Source organism: Odocoileus virginianus, chromosome 28, assembly GCF_023699985.2.
Source record: "Odocoileus virginianus isolate 20LAN1187 ecotype Illinois chromosome 28, Ovbor_1.2, whole genome shotgun sequence".
In the NCBI taxonomy this organism is placed as follows: domain Eukaryota; kingdom Metazoa; phylum Chordata; class Mammalia; order Artiodactyla; family Cervidae; genus Odocoileus; species Odocoileus virginianus.
The window spans coordinates 42,977,693-42,995,015 of record NC_069701.1 but is presented as its reverse complement, the minus strand read 5'-3'; the positions used below and the strand labels follow the sequence as shown (position 1 = coordinate 42,995,015).

General features: G+C 49.6%; 1 long non-coding RNA gene across 1 annotated transcript; it reads right to left on the bottom strand.

Moving 5' to 3' along the window:
• Positions 1-14,483: 14,483 nt before the first annotated feature.
• Positions 14,484-17,225, bottom strand: LOC139031757 (uncharacterized). Its single transcript, XR_011484232.1, has 3 exons — positions 17,054-17,225; positions 15,045-15,260; positions 14,484-14,866 (listed from the first exon to the last, which is right to left on the bottom strand). It is a non-coding gene; the product is annotated as an uncharacterized lncRNA (long non-coding RNA).
• Between the last annotated feature and the right edge of the window lie 98 nt (positions 17,226-17,323).

Here is a 17,323-nt window from a genome sequence, read left to right as displayed (position 1 = left end):
CAGTCCATCCGAAAGGAGATCAGTCCTGGGTGTTCATTGGAAGGACTGATGCTGAAGCTGAAACTCCAATACTTTGGCCACCTCATGCGAAGAGCTGACTCATTGGAAAAGACCCTGATGCTGGAAGGGATTGGGGGCAGGAGGAGAAGGGGACGACAGAGGATGCGATGGCTGGATGGCATCACCGGCTCGTTGGACATGAGTTTGAGTAAACTCCGTGAGTTGGTGATGGACAGGGAGGCCTGGTGTGCTGCGATTCATGGGGTCAGAAAGAGTCGGACACAACTGAGCGACTGAACTGAACTGAATGTTGTATAATATCACTTGAAGGCAGATTATAAATTTAAGATATAAACTACAAATCCTAAAGCAACTACTAAAATAAGACCATGAAGGTTGTAGTTAATAAGCCAACAACATTAGTTAATAAGCCAATCCAAGATTAGATGCCAGGAACTAACAGCATATTAAATTTACAATATTTAATTAATTTTTTCTAAAGCTAGAAAAAGGAGCAAAAAGCAAATAAGTAAAAAGGAAACAAACAGTTGGATGACAGACCTAACCAAATCAATAATAACCTTAAGTGTAAATGGTCTAAATATCCCAGTTAAAAGGCAGATGTTGTCATAATGGACAAAAAAAGAAACATCTATCTCTGTGCTGCCTTTTAGGAATAGACATCAAATATAAAGCTACAAAGATACGTTAGAAGTAAGACAATGCTCTGATAAATAGTGGCTAAGGAGGCCCTGGTTATCTTGCGAGACATGTCCAGGGCTGAGTCTAAGATGAGGCGGGTGAGGCACTTACCTCAGTCAGTAAATACAAGAAAGCGTGCAGAAACTCATCAATCAAGACAAATACTATCTTATTGCAGTATTTTTTTAAAAATACAAATTCAAGTTAAAAATTCATAAAAATTAAAATGTAAATTTTAAATAAAAATAGGATTAGTAACAGTTCGATGCTCTGCCAAGATAAGCCCTACTGGGGCCTGAGGAAAAGGAAAAAATCAGCTCCATGGGGATCCTTGATTCAGAGGAACCCAGCTGAATCATGCCCAGTTTGCTGGCCCAAAAAAAGCTGTGAGATAAAAAGATTTATTATTTTAAGCCACTAAGCTTTGGGGTATTTGGTAAGCAACAATAAATAATTGGTACAGATTTCAAAAGAAATCCTGTGTCAAAACTAATCAAAAGAAACCTGAGTCACATCCATTAAGAAAAAAGAAAGATCTCCCACCAAAATTAACAGTACATCTCAAGGAGCTAGAAAAGAAAAAACTAAGCCCTAAGTTAACAAAAGGAAGAAAACAGTAAAGATTAGAGCAAAGATAAATGAAATAAAGAATAGGAAAATGATAGAAAAGATGAACAAAACTAAGGATTGGTTCTTGAAAGCATAAAGAAAAATTGACACACCTCTAGCCAAGAAAAAAAAAAGGATTCAAATAAATAAAATTACAAATGAAAGAGAAGACATTACAGCTAATACCACAGAAACACAAAGAATGATAAGAGACTACTATGAGCAGCTATCACCAACAAATTGGACAATCTAGAAGAAACGAATAAATTCCTAGAAAGATGTAACCTACTGACACTAAATCTGAAGAAACAGAAAATCTTAAGAGACAAGTGAATAAGGAGATTAAAAACACTAATCAAAAACCTCCCAACCAAGGACCAGATGGTTTCACTGATGAAATTTACTAAACATTTAAAGAAAAATTAGTGCCAATTCTCAAAATCTTTCAAAAATTGAAGAGGAAGGAATACTCCCAAACTCATTTTACTAGATCACATTCAGTTCAGTTCAGTTCAGTCGCTCAGTCGTGTCCAACTCTTTGTGACCCCATGAATCACAGCACGCCAGGCCTCCCTGTCCATCACCAACTCACAGAGTTTACTCAAACTCATGTCCATAGAGTCGGTGATGCCATCCAGCCATCCCATCCTCTGCCGTCCCCTTCTCCTCCTGCCCCCAATCCCTCCCAGCATCAGGGTCTTTTCCAATGAGTCAGCTCTTTGCATGAGGTGGCCAAAGTATTGGAGTTTCAGCTTCAGCATCAGTCCTTCCAATGAACACCCAGGACTGATCTCCTTCGGGATGGACTGGTTGAATCTCCTTCAAAAATTGAAGAAGAAGGAATACTCCCAAACTAATTTTACGAGATCACATTACCCTGACACCAAAGCCAGATAAGGAAACTACAAGGAACGAAAGCTACAGATCAATATTCCTGATGAATATAGAGGCAAAAATTGTCAACAAAATACTATCAAACAAAATTCAACAGCACATTAAGAGGATCATACACTATGATCAAATGGAATTCATCCCTGGGATGAAAGGATGCCTCAACATACACAATCAATGTGATACATCACATTAATAGAAGGAAAGATGGAAATCATATTATCTCAATAAATGCAGAAAAAGCACTTGACAAAATTCAACATCCTTCCATGATTAAAAAAAGAGAAAACTCTTAACAAAGTGGGTATAGAAGGGACACACCTCAACATAGTGAAGCCCACATATGACAGTCCCATGGCTAGCATCATGCTCGGTGATGAAAAGACGAAAGCCTTTCCTCTAAAATCAGGGAAAAGACAAGTGTGCCCACTGTCACAGTCCTATTCAACAAAGTGCTGAAAGTCCTAGCCAGAGCAATCAAGCAAGAAAAAATCAAAGACATCCGAATCATGAAGAAAGAAGTAAAACTGCTTCTTTTTGAAAATGACCTGATCTTATATATAGAAAACCCTAAAGATTCCACAAATCAAAAACAAGCAAGACAAAAAATGGTTATTACTCATCAACAAAATTCAGCAAAGTTGCATGATACAAAATCAAATACAGAAATGAGTTGAGTTTCTGCACACAGATAACAAACTCATCACAAACTGCCAAAATTCATTCAAGAAGAAATAACCAAAGTAGCTTCATATCTATTTAGTTAAATTTGTAGTTAAGAAAACTTACTGTTCAAAAAAACTCCAAGCTTAGATAGAATAGTTGGTGACTTGTTTCAAATATTTAAGGAAGAAATAAAACCAATTCTACCTAAACTCACTGAGAACAATTAAAAAGGATGAGATACTTCCCAATCATCCTATGAAGCCAGCATTTTACTGATACCAAAGAGAGACAAACACAAGAAAAGAAACTACAGATATTCCTCATGAACGTAAGGGGCAAAAAAAATCTAAAGAAAAGTTTTGCAACTCAAATCCAACAAAACAAGTGGGTATTAATTCTAGAAATGCAAGTTTGTTCAACATTTTAAAAAAGTTTTTAAAAAAGTCAACTCAATTAAGTGACCACATTAAATTTAAAAATAAAAGCCATATCATTATTTCAAAAGATTAAAAAAAGGCATTTGACAAAATCCAACAGCCATTCACAATTTTCAAAGTGCCAGCAAACTAGGAATCAAAGGAAACTTTCTCAACATAATAAAAGGCCTCAAATTTAATGGTGGAAAACAGGTTGATCTCTCCCTAAGATCAGGAATAAGACAAGGATGTCTCTTGTTAAGACTGCTGTCTAACATTGTTCTGAAAGTTTTAGCCGAGTCAATATGGCAAGAAAAAGAAACCACCTGAAAGTAAGAGCAAAATGTTTTAATTCATAGAAAACATAACCATCTGACCAAATCTACAAAAATAAAGTGACAGACTTCATTTTCTTCAGTTCCAAAATCACTGCATATGGTGAGTGCAGCCATGAAATTAAAAAGAGCTTGCTCCTTGGAAGAAGAGCTATGACAAACCCAGTTCAGTTCAGTTCAGTTCAGTCGCTCAGTTGCAACCCCATGGACTGCAGCATGCCAGGCTTCCCTGTCCATCACCAACTCCTGGAGCTTACTCAAACTCATGTCCATCAAGGCGGTGATGCCATCCAACCATCTCATCCTCTGTCACCCCCATTCTCCTCCTGCCTTCAATGTCTCGCAGCATCAGTGTCTTTTCAAATGACTCAGTTCTTTGCATCTGGTGGCCAAAGTATTGGAGTTTCAGCTTCAGCATCAGTCCTTCCAATGAATATTCAGGACTGATTTCCCTTAGGATGGACTGGTTGAATCTCTTTGCTGTCCAAAGGACTCTCAAGAGTCTTCTCCAAGACCACAGTTCAAAAGCATCAAGTCTTCAGCAAGTCTTCAGCTCTCAGCTTTCTTTATAGTCCAATTCTCACATCCATACATGACCACTGGAGAAACCAGAGCTTTGACTAGACGGACCTTTGTTGAGAAAGTAATGTCTCTGCTTTTTAGTATGCTGTCTAGGTTGGCCATAGCTTTACTTCCAAGGAGCAAGCATCTTCTAATTTCATGGCTGCAATCACCATCTACAGTGATTTTGGAGCCCCCCCAAATAAAGTCTGTCACTGTTTCCACTGTTTCCCCATCTATTTGCCATGAAGTGATAGGGCAGATGTCATGATCTTAGTTTTCTGAATGTTGAGTTTTAAGCCAGCTTTTTCACTCTCCTCTTTCACTTCCATCAAGAGGCTCTTTAGTTCTTCTTCACTTTCTGCCGTAAGGGTGGTGTCATCTGCGTATCTGAGGTTATTGATATTTCTCCCGGCAATCTTGATCCCAGCTTGTGCTTCATCCAGCCCAGCATTTCACATGATGTATTTTGCATATAAGTTATATAAGCAGTGTAACAATCTATAGACTTGACGTACTCCTTTCCCAATTTGGACCCAGTCTGTTTTTCCATGTCTGGTTCTAAGTGTTGCTTCTTGACCTGCATACAGGTTTCTCAAGAGGAATGTAAGGTGGCCTGGTGTTCCCATCTCTTGAAGAATTTTCCACAGTTTGTGGTGATCCACACAGTCAATGGCTTTGGCATAGTCAATAAAGCAGAAGTAGATGTCATTCTGGAACTCTCTCACTTTTTCAATGATCCAGTGGATGTTGGCAATTTGATCTCAGGTTCCTCTGCCCTTTCTAAAACCAGCTTGAACATCTGGCAGCTCACGATTCACGTATTGCTGAAGCTTGGCTTGGAGAATTTTGAGCTTTACTTTGCTAGTATGTGAGAAGAAGGTAATTGTGTGGTAGTTTGAACATTCTTTGGAATTGCCTTTCTTGGGGATTGGAATGAAAACTGACGTTTTCCAGTCTTGTGGCCACTGCTGAGTTTTCCACATTTGCTGACATATTGAGTGCAGCACTTTCATAGCATCATCTTTTAGGATTCGAAATTGTCAACTGGAATTCCATCACCTCCACTAGCTTTGCTTGTAGTGATGCTTCCTAAGGCCAAATTGACTTCACATTCCAGGATGTCTGGCTCTAGGTGAGTGATCACACCATCATGATTATCTGGGTCATGAAGATCTTTTTTGTACAGTTCTTCTGTGTATTCATGCCACCTCTTCTTATTATCTTCTGCTTCTGTTAGGTCCATACCATTTCTGTCGTTTACTGTGCCCATCTTTGCCTGAAATGTTCCCTTGGTATCTCTAATTTTCTTGAAGAAATCTCTAGTCTTTCCCATTCTGTTGCTTTCCTCTATTTCTTTGCACTGATCTCTAAGGAAGTCTTTCGTATCTCTCCTTGCTATTCTTTGGAACTCTGCATTCAAATGGTATATCTTTCCTTTTCTCCTTTGTTTTTAGCTTCTCTTCTTTTCTCAGCTATTTGTAAGGCCTCCTCAGACAGCCATTTTGCTTTTGTGAATTTCTTTTTCTTGGGGATGGTCTTGATTCTTGTCTCCTGTACAATGTCACGAACCTCCGTCCATAGTTCTTCAGGCACTCTATCTATCAGATCTAATCCCTTGAATCTATTTGTCACTTTCACTGTATAATCATAAGGATTATATTCATGGATTATGTTCATGGATTAGGAGATCCAATAGATATTATTTTTCCCCACATTGATCTAATATTTTTGTCATTTGTTTTTATTTTTCTTTTTTAATCTTTTAATTCTGCTTGTTTTGCTTTGTTTCTGCTTTTTTCTTCTTTCTTTTTCTACACACCCTCATGCCAAGGACTGACTTCACTAGATGGCAGGGAGGGAGCTGCTCTGCAACTGAACAAAGCTGGGACCAGAAGCAGGTCGTCTACTAACGGTTTAGAACCAGGTTCCCCACAAAGGAGCAGTGCATGGCGGCGAGGGGGCGGCCGCCTTTCCGGCTGCGCCCCATGTCCCAGGAGGAAGGGCTCTCCTCACCGGACCCTGGTTCCACCACGCGGTGGGGCGCACTGCACCGCGGGGGTGACGTGGGCAGTGGCCCGCTGGCGGGGACCGCTGGGGACTGGCTGTCCGAGGCCAACTGAGGCTCATGGGGTCCCGCTGTATCATTCCGCCTGGGTGCACGTTGATCTATAGATCTGATACAATCTCAATCAAAATCCCAGCAGATTTTTTTTTGTAGAAGTTGACAAACTTTTAAAATCCTTGTGTTCTTTATAACTCAAATTAGTTCATCTTCATGCCTTGATTGATATTTTATCTTGAATATTTGGAAGTTATCAGGTTAGGATGAAACACATCATAATTTTTACCATTAAAATTAATGGATTTCTTTTCCCATTTAATGGCTTTTCACTTCCCAAAAGGGCTGTCATGAACAGATTAATATTTTTAAGCATGGAGTAAATGTATACAAGAGTCTTTCTCCAAGCTTTCTGTTCTCCAACTTCACCCAGGTTACAATCCCATGCCGTTGGGGATTTTCACATTAGGCTCCATCAGGTGCCTTCACATCAGACACGGCAAGTCCCTCTTTCTTGTCCTTTTATTCAAAGTTTATCTACCTACTCCATGGACCTTTATACTTCAGTATCAACATTCAAAAAACAAAACTCATGGCATCTGATCCCATCACTTCTTGGCAAATAGATGGGGAAAAGTGAAAACAGTGACAGATCTTATTTTCTTTGGCTCCAAAATCACTGCCGATGGTAACTGCAGCCACAAAATTCAAAGACCCTTGTTCCTTGGAAGAAAAACTATGACCAACCTAAACAGCATATTAAAAAGCAGAGACATGACTTTGCAGGCAGATGTCCATATGGTTTTTCCAGCAGTCGTGTATGGATGTGAAAGCTGGACCATAAAGAAGGTTGAGTGCTTAAGAACTGATGTTTTCAAATTATGGAGCTGGAGAATACTCTTGAGAGTCCCTCAGACTGCAAGGAGATCAAACCAGTCCATCCGAAAGGAAATCAGTCCTGAATATTCATTGGAAGGACTGATGCTGAAACTGAAGCTCCAATACTTTGGCTACCTGATGTGAAGAGTCGACTCTTTGGAAAAGACCCTGGCTCTGGGAAAGATTGAGGGCAGGAGGAGAAGGGGATGACAGAGAATGAGATGGTTGGATGGCATCACTGACTCAGTGGACATGAGTCTGAGCAGACTCTGGGAAATAGTGAAGGACAGTTGGAATGCTGCAGTTCATGGAGTCGTAAACAGTCGAACACTACTTAGCGACTGAACGGTAATCCACATTACAGTAAGTGCTCGGAGCGTTTCAAACACCCGCTGAGATGTGAGTCAGGGTGGCACTGGATAAGTTTGAGTTAATTTCAGGAGGCTTGACGTCTTTGTCATAGTGAGGCATTCCAACATGAAATGTGTGTCTATTCACTTCAACAACCTCCACCAGGGTCTTTACTTGAGTCTAGAATTTAGCACAGGGAGGCCTGGTGCATTCCTGTTCCATGAATTTCTGGTTGCTCTTGGTTTTGTTACAGTTAGAGGTGATGTCTTGTATGCTGTTGTATATTCCCATTGGTGATTTTTACAGGCATGGAGAGAAGATCCTTGGTCTCTCCCACTTTCATGCCCCTTGCAGCAGCTTCTGGAATTTATCTTATTGTTTGAGAACCTCGTTGCCAGAGTGGGTGTAACTGTGGCAAACATTCTAAATACTCTGAAGCTTGGTGTCTCTGAAAGTGTTTTTATCCCACTTTCACATTTAAATAATAATGATATCTTAGAAAGTCCTCTGTGAAAATTATTGGTCCTCTGCACTTTATAAATATGACTTCTCCATGTATCCAGCACTGCCCTTGAGAAGAACGATGTGAAGCTCATCTTCAGGTTGCTCTGGAACGTTCCAGAACTTTCATCTCTGTGGCACTATGATAGGAAGAATCTAGCTTCTTCCTTTTCATCCTTTTTGGCCCCTGAGAGCTTTTTCTCGTTTCTTTCCTCCTAAGGTATTTAATTTGGCTCCATTTTCAAATATTTCCTCCTGCTGTTTCTCTTTCCGTCTGTGACTCCTCTCGTCCAGTTATCTTGTGTTCGTTTTCCTCCCCACACTCTCAGGGTCCCCTCTGATAGTCCATTTCACAGCATCGCAGTGCTGGTTTATGTAGGGGCAAATCACCAATCAATGCTAAAGCAGTGGGTAAAAGTGGGAAGGGTAGCAGGATATTTACACAGTCTCGAGGTTCCTCCCCACAAAATAAAAATTACAAAGGGCAAAACATTAACTTCACCCTGTAAAGTAACTGTAAACCTGGGACTTACATTTAATCACATGTTAAAAGTTCATATCTCCAGGTGGTCCCCTCTTGGCCATGTGGAGAACTGGGACCACATTTACCTGCTGTCCGCAGAGAACAGGAGACAGCACGTGTAACCTTGTGTTCAAACACGGACAGCGGGGAGTAAGGGGGTGTGTGAGAAGTGAAACAATCCAGGCGGCCAGGGGCTGATTCTCCAACTGAACCCAAGGCTTCCCGGAGGTGGGGAGGTGGAAATCTAAGTTCAAGGAGGCCGAGGGGAGGTGGAAATCTAAGTTCAAGGAGGCCGAGGGGAGGTGGAAATCCAAGTTCAAGGAGGCCGAGGGGAGGTGGAAATCTAAGTTCAAGGAGGCTGAGGGAAGGAGGATTTGCAGACAGACCCATGGAGAGAGGGAAACAGAGACACACTGCAGTGCAGTTCACCACCACCTTCATGCTGCCAGAAGTTTATCGCACTTGCTGACCTTTCCTCAGATCCCTTCCTCCCTCTAGCTTCCAGGGTTTCTCCATGGTTGATCCTGGGTGTCCCCATCTAGCGGCCAATCCTGCTGTGGGGCTGGAATAGGCACTGCCTTTCTCTGGAGGGGATAGTGGATGCGCAGGCAGGACCGGTGAGTCCGGCTGATGGCTACTGAGGTCGGATGAGTGAGGCCGTAGGCTGATGGCCATGAAGGAGAGCAGTGCAGTTGTGTAGAATATTCTGGACCTGCTGCCAAAAAGCCAGACACAAAAGGACAACTCCGATGCGATTCATCCTTCATCAAGGATGGAGCCCTGTATGTCACCCCTCACCTGAGGCCCCCGGAGGAGTCAGATTCCTAGAGACAGAAGGCGGCCGGTGGGGCCAGACTAGGGGAGGGGAAGGGAATGAACGCTTCATGGACAGAGTGTGGGTTTAGGGAGATGAGAGCGTTCTGGAGGAGGCTGACGTGATGGTCCCCCGCAGTGCCTGCCCTTAATGCCACGGAGCCGTGCACTTAGGGATATGGTAAATCATGTGCATCACACCACATCCTTCTATTACTTATTTATTTGACTATACCGGGTCTCAGTTGCAGCACACGGGGTCTTTAGTTGTGGCCTGTGGGACCTACTCGGAGAAGGCGATGGCACTCCACTCGAGTACTCTTGCCTGGAAAATCCCATGGACAGAGGAGCCTGGTGGGCTGCAGTCCATGAGGTCGCTAAGAGTCGGACACGACTGAGCGACTTCACTTTCACTTTTCACTTTCATGCATTGGAGAAGGAAATGGCAACCCACTCCAGTGTTCTTGCCTGGAGAATCCCAGGGACGGGGGAGCCTGGTGGGCTGCTGTCTTTGGGGTCACACAGAGTCGGACACGACTGAAGCGACTTAGCAGCAGCAGAAGCAGCACTGGGACCTACTTCCCTGACCAGGGATCAAACCCAGGCCCCTTGCATTGGCAGCTCGGAGTCTCAGCCACTGGACCACCAGGGAAGTCCCACAACTCCACTTTCTGTCTCTGGATTTGCCTGTTCTGGAATTTTCATACACATGTTGTCGTACAAAATGCCATGTGCTTTATTTGGACTGTACTTAACTTTTCCAGTGGCTGAGATGGTAAAGAATCTGCCTGCAATGCAGGAGACCCAGGTGTGATCCCTGGGTCAGGAAAATCCCCTGGAGAAGGAAATGGCGAACCACCCCAGTACTCTTGCCTGGAGAACTCCCTGGACAGAACAGCCTGCAGGGCTGCAGCCCATGGGGTCACAAGCAGTCAGACACAGCTGAGCAACCAACGCGCGCAGCTTCCAAATAAAGGCAAAGGAAAGTCAGGCTTCTGCCTAACGAGGCACAGGCTCCCTGTACAACCAGAAGCGTGCTCCCCTCCCCCCAAAGGGGAGGGGGCCCCTCACCCCGCCCGGGGTGGTGTCCACTTCCCTTCTGGCCCGGTCACATTCCCACTCCGACGCTTTATGATTTACCTGCAGAGACAGAACGGTGGGCCGGGATCAGCAGTCACACCCTCCAAGCTCCGTGGTTGGCCAGACGGCCACGGCTGGTCTCTGCCAGCACCTCCCCCACGCCCACCTCCACATCCTCGTCGCCTCCGTAGGCACCTCAGCTGATGCTGGCTCCCTGCCTCGGGTCAATCCAAGGCCTCATTCCTGAGAGGTCTGGGCCGAAGGCTGAAATTCCCGTTTGATTTCCATCACAGGACCAGGAATCTCCGTGCTCCAGGGGACTTCTGCCTTCCAGACATGTTCTTTCTCATCCTCACCTCCTTGGTGTAAGCACCGGTTCCCACCCGATGGGACAGATCACCCCAACCTTATCGTCACCCCTCTCTGCCTGTTGATTCTCTGTCACGAGGACCCCATGGTGGCCCGGGTTCATTAAAGAACTCTTTATGTGTCCTTGGTGGGAGCCCTCCTCCCTTGGGAACTTGAATTTCTAGACCAAGAAAACCTAGAGTCGGGGGACAGGAGACAAAGATGCACTGAGGGCATTGCATTAGGGTGAGAGCTCATTGCCATTTCTGCCTTGTGATTCCCAGAACCACACGTCTGAGCGAAGAGAGAAACGTGATTCAGAGCACCCAGCCCCGCACCCCAGAACCACACATCTGAGCGAAGAGAGAAAGCGTGATTCAGAGCACCCAGCCCCGCACCCCAGAACCACACGTCCGAGCGAAGAGAGAAAGCGTGATTCAGAGCACCCAGCCCCGCACCCCCTGCAGGTGCTCCTGCCGCGTCTTCAAAACCTCGTCACTCTGTCCTGTTGGGCCAGCGGCTTCGGGGCGACGGGGGTCCTCGGGAAACCTACGAGTCAGGTAGCCTGCGCCCCCCGCTGGCTGGGGAACGGGCTCCTTTGCTGTCAGGCCTGTGACGGGGGGTCAGGCATCCCGTTGGGCACAGGTGGTGCATCTGCAGCCACATGGGGGCAGGAACGTGACTCCATACTCGGAGCATCTGTTCTCGGAAGCCGCCTGGTGCCTTCCCACCTGGAAGCAGCCGCCTCACCTGCGGCCCTGGGATGGTGCCGCACCGCCAGGACCGCATCGGGGCATCGGTGTCATCTCTGCTGTTTCGGGAGAGGCCCTCGGCGGACAGCCGTGTGGAGGGGGCAGTCCATGTGCCAAGCCCACCCATCACCTCCGCTGTGGCAGCCACGAGCCCTCTGGACAGAGGTGGGCGGGGGTCCACAGAAGGGCCAGCGGTCCGCCTGGTAACAGGTCCTTGCTGGCCGCGGCGGCAGCTCGGTGTTCACATGGGCCCCAAACGCCTCCCCATTCCGTGTCCTTTGGGGAAGTCTAACCTTGCCCCCTCTTTCCCAGACCTCCGGCCAACAACTTTCCAACTGTGCCCCTTCCAAGTCCCTGGCTGTCCAGCCACACCGTTGAAAGCTATGATGTCTATAGACCTGGGACCCCCTACCCTCCTTCCAGGCCAAGTCAAAGGAAGAGATGCTCCTTGAGTTCCTGGAGCTCCGGGCTGTCCACTCCGGGTGGTGACCCCACGCAGAGCAGAACCCCCGGAGAGACAGGCCCTGGCTCTTCCTTCCTTGGTCACCAAGTCACGGGAAGATCCCTTGATGCCAGAGGTGACACAGCCAGGGGCGGGCACAGCAGGCTTTGCAGCTGCTTCCTCACATGACCTGCTTGTATCCTCAGAACCTGCCCTGAGCCTGTCTGACATACACCCCTTCTCTGATGGTGGAACAGGACTGTGTGTGCCCAGCTTCATGGCCTGAGACTGTGTAAACCCAGCTGCACCATCTGGTCTGGTCTCTGGTGGGACACCCATTCTTTGTTCTTCATCTGCCATGCCTTCCTTTGTCTTTGCTATTGTTGGACTTAAAAAATTTTTTTATAGTATAGTTGCTTTACAGTGACTCAGTGATAACTGTACATGTATCCCCTCTTTGCTGGATTTCCTTCTCACTTAGGTCATCTCAAAGCACTGAGAGCTTCCCTGTGCTATGCAGTAGGTTCTCATTAGTTACCTAGCTTACACATTTGTTGTTGTTGTTCAGTCATTCAATCGTGTCCAACTCTTTCTGACCCACGGACTGCAGTACCCCAGGCTTCCCTGTCCTTCACTATCTCCCAGAGTTTGCTCAGACTCGTGTTCATTGGGTCGGTGATGCCGTCCAACCGTCTTATTCTCTGTCGTCAGATAATCTTCCTCTGATAATCCTTCTCCTCCTGCCATCAATCTTTCCAGCATCAGTGTCTTTTCCAATGAATCAGCTCTTCGCATCAGGTGGCCAAAGTATTGGAGCTTCAGCTTCAACATCAGTCCTTCCAATGAATGTGCAGGGTTGATTTCCTTTAGGATGGACTGGTTTGATCTCCTTGCTGTCCGAGGGACTCTCAAGAGTCTTCTCCAGCACCACAGATCAAAGGCATCAATTCTTCAGTGCTCAGCCTATTTTATGGTCCGACTCACAGCCGTACACGACTACTGGAAAAACCATAGCTCTGACTGTACAGAACTTTGTTGACCAAGTTCTATCTCTGCTTTGTAATATGCTGTCTAGGTTTGTCATAGCTTTTCTGCCAAGGAGTAGCGTCTTTTAATTTCATGGCTGAAGTCACCATCTGCAGTGATTTTGGAGCCCAAGAAAATAAGATCTGCCACGGTTTCCATTTTCCTCTAGCTATCGGCCATGAAGTGATGCGAATGTTAAAACACACACACACAAAACCGAAGAGGCCCCCTGGGCATCAGGCATCTTCTTAAGCAGTAAGAAGGGCCAGATGTGGGCCTCAAAGTGCCCCAGACGCGCTCTAGACCCCTCGAGGGTCACCAGGTAGCAGGCAGCCAGTTCTGCGGGATTTATTTCCCACCCTCCAGCATGGCCCGTGGTAACACAGTGTCTGAATGACCGCCACTTCCTGCTCACGGGACCCGATCGGCAGGATGTCATCGAGGTAATGGACCAACATGACACCCTGTGGAGAGAAAGCTGGCCAGGAGCCCCGGAGCTCACAGAGTTGACCAGATGTAAGATGTCCGGGAAGAAAACCCTCCCCAGGAGACGCTGCCCAGGGCAGACACGTCTGGGCAGCTGCGACAGCGTCAGAATCTGGCCGGAGGGCAGAGAGAAAGCCAGAGACTGCACTCGGGGTCCTTCTCAGCCCTCAGCACCGCCCGGGAGGCTGGCAGAGCCCCACATTCCACGCTGCAGGAAGGTGATGTGCTCACAGGCGGCCCGGGGACTCCTTCCTGGGTCAGGAGGCCGTGGCAGCAGCCCGTGAGGCCGAACATCTCTGATGGAGAGGAGGGACATGTCCCTCGGGGCAGTTGTTAGGAAGCCGGGCGGAGGCTGCCACCTCCTGGCCCAGGGAAGTAGCCTCATGGTAGGAGCAGCCTGCTTCATGGCTAACACCCCTGCTCGGATTCCCAGAGGCCACTGCCCAGGTAAACTGAGGCAGGCGGCAGACAGCAGACAGGAGCAAGGGGCCAAGTGGTGAAGCCACAACTGCGCAAAAGGGCGTGAGAGGGGCCAAGGGAGAGAAGGGGGGAGGGGGGAGGAGAGGTGGGCGGGTCCGCAGGGGGGCAGGTGGGCGAGTCAGCAGGGGGACAGGGGGCAGGTCAGCAGGGGGGCAGGTGTGTGGGTCAGCAGGGGGGCAGGTGTGTGGGTCAGCAGGGGGGCAGGTGGGCGGGTCAGCAGGGGGCAGGTGGGCGGGTCAGCAGGGGACAGGTGGGCGGGTCAGCAGGGGGGCAGGTGTGTGGGTCAGCAGGGGGGCAGGTGGGCGGGTCAGCAGGGGGCAGGTGGGCGGGTCAGCAGGGGGACAGGGGGCAGGTCAGCAGGGGGGCAGGTGGGCGGGTCAGCAGGGGGGCAGGTGGGTGGGGGGAAAGTGCCATCACCGAGTCCATGAACATCTTGGTGATGAGCAGTTAGTGGAGTGGGGTTCGGTCAGGCCTGGGGCCAAGAGTTCACGCCCCAGTAAGTGGACGGGCGGAGCCAACCCCTCTGCACCCTGAGACGGGGGTGGAAGCCAACACCATGTTTTTAAATAAAGTTTATATGAGGATAGTTTCAGATTTACAAAAAGAAGTTGCAAAGATAAGTTCACCAATACCACTGCACCCCTACCGCCTCCCAATACCAGTGTCTGACGGGAGTGCGGGGTATCAGTCACAGCCATTCCCTTAACAGGGGTCCATTATTACTGACTAGAGCCCGTATGGCACTCAGCTTTCTTCAGTCCTTGTCTGCCCTCTCTTTTCTGAACGGGGCCCATCCCAAGACCCACACACACGGCTGTCCCATCTCCTTGGCTCCTCTGGGCCGTGACGGCTTCAGTGACCCTGGCCATGTGGGGGGCAGGTGTGCAGGAGGACACCCCTCTGCTGGGGTTTGCCGGGTATTTGCGCCGCAGTCAGACCTGGGCTGTGGGTTTGGGCAGGAAGATGCAGGGGTGAGGCACCCGCCCGCTGTGTCCCATCGACACAGCCCTCGACACGCCTCACCCTGGCAGCGCTGCCCATGACCACCTGGCTGAGGAGTGCTTGCCGGAGCCCCAGGGGGACCGGAAAGAGGTGCTCCCCTGATGGGGGAGGAGCCACACCTGCTCCTTGGGATTCTTCTGCACAGGCAGTCTCTCTCCTCTCTCACTGGTGTATTCAGCCTTCCTTTGGACCAGCACAGATATGGATGTTTGTTTAACATCGTGGGTTGTCATCAATCTGTTATTTATTCTGTTGCTCACAGTGTCCCAGCCATGGCCATGGGGAGCTATGTCAGTTGGCTCCCCTGACAAAATAGCTTTCTATTAACTGAGCAACTATTAGACGTGGGCAGGAAGAGGGAGAAAGGAGGAGGTTACTGGCCGGCAAAGACCGTTACACAGACAGGCGGGTGCACACGTATGCACACGCAGACATGTGCACGGGCTGGCACGCATGTGCACACACATGTCCCGTGGACACAGAGAGAGAAGCGGCCCAGGCAGCTCATGGCGGGACCCTTGGCACAGGGTCCGTGCAGGGTGGGGGTCTGTCCCCCGGCCCAGCGCCTCCGACAGAAGCTGCTGTTCTGAGCGCCCTGCTGGCTTCCACGAGCCCGTGCTGCCCTCGGGAGGGGCGGCCGCCCTGGGTGCCAGAGGGGAAGTGAGTGGCTGAGGGTCAGGCAGCTGGGTGAAGCCAGCACTTGCCCTCCAGATGTCACTTCCTGTCTCAGACCGGCTGTTGTAGCCCGAAGGTGTGGAAACGGGCTTCCTGGGGCAGGTGTGGACGGCACCCCACGTGGGCCAGGCTCCCCCCCGCCCCAGGCAATGGGCCCAGGGCAGGAGGGCCTCAATTAGAGGCCTGGACTTGAGGGGGTCTGAGTTGGGCTCAGTCGCCCGCAGCCCCGTCCCCAAGGAAGCCTTGTTTCCTGCCCACAGAGGGCCAGGGGCTGATGTGGGGAAACACAGTCAGGTCACCTGTGCCAAGTGCCTGGTGCAGGTCGGCACTCGGCGGGAGCAGGTCAAGAAGCCAGGTCTGACCTTTGGGAAAAGGTCAGGACATCTGCTTCCAAGTCAGAGGCAGACAGTTCCAGAAGTGAGGCCAGCAGGGTGGCGATTGGCTCATCTCTGCAGGAGGGCGGGTCCAGGCGGCCAGCCCCCAGCCCACGGCCCGGACTCCCACCCCCGTCCAGGACTTCCACTCCCGCTGGCCCCTTGGGCCGCAGCTCAGCTTCACCAGCTCGAAGCACGGGTTGGGATGTCGGGGCTCCCCTCCTGCCCCTGCGGACACAGAGCGGGATTCCTGGTGCAATGGGGCAGCTGGGGGCACTGCGGTGGATGAGGGGTCCTGGCTGCCCCTGCTCTGAACAGGGAGAGGAAGGAGGTGGCGGAGCTGCTGGCTAGCACAGGCCGCGCTCTGCTGGCTTCTAGAAGGCCAAGGCGTCACGGGAGACATTGTGACAGCTGTCTGGGGCACCTGTCCTGCCCAGCTGAGGCCACCCAGTGCCCTGAGGACCCACATGATGAGATGTGGAAGCGGGGTGATTCCAGCACGGGAGGGGAGCTGTGCCCAGGTAGCCTGCTCCGGTCAGCCCTGGAGGACCGCAGAGGGGGCCCCCGCTGTTCCAGCTGGCCCAGAAGGGACCCAGATCGGGGGCTCAGGACATGTCCCCGCCCTCAGGCCGCGCTGGGTCCAACCGCCCACGAGCTCAGCCCCGGGTTCATGTCAGGAGGTTTAATCACGGACTCAAGTTCCGACAGAGCCTCAACGTGGGTGCAGAGAGGGGCCCAGCCCCCTCCCCCTGCACACTCTGCTCTAAATTACTCATCTGTGCCGCTGAAGCATCGAAAATCAAGTGGCTTTTTCGAAAATGTTGATGTCACAGAACATTTCGAAAGGTGTTTCGTAAGACAGTGTTTCGATAGAGAAATTCATATACAGCCTCTCCCCAAAGTCCTGCGAGGACAGCCGCCCCAGGCGGGGCTCCCGGGGGTCCGGTCTCTGCTTGCACACTCCTGGGACGGGAAGCTCACCCCCACCCAGGGGCCCTCTCTCCCCGCCCACTTCCGCCCAGGGTCCTCCACCGCCCTGCCAGGAGCAAGGGCGCACCCTTCAGGGAGGCCTCATTTACCTGCTCGAGTCCTGGGGGCTTGGGCCAGGGGAGGGGCAGCAGGAGGATGGAAGCTGGCATTGTCCGCCCTGCCTCCTCCCTGCGCTTTCTCTGGGACACCCAGAGGTTCAGTTCCCGTGTATGCTGACAGACAGACAGACGGGTGACCAACCGACCCAGCTCCTCACGGGCAACTGTGGTCTGAGGTCCCCACCCAGCTGGAAAACAAAACCACAGTGGGAGGGGAGGGGAGGGGAGGGGAGGGGAGGGGAGGGGAGGGGAGGGGAGGGG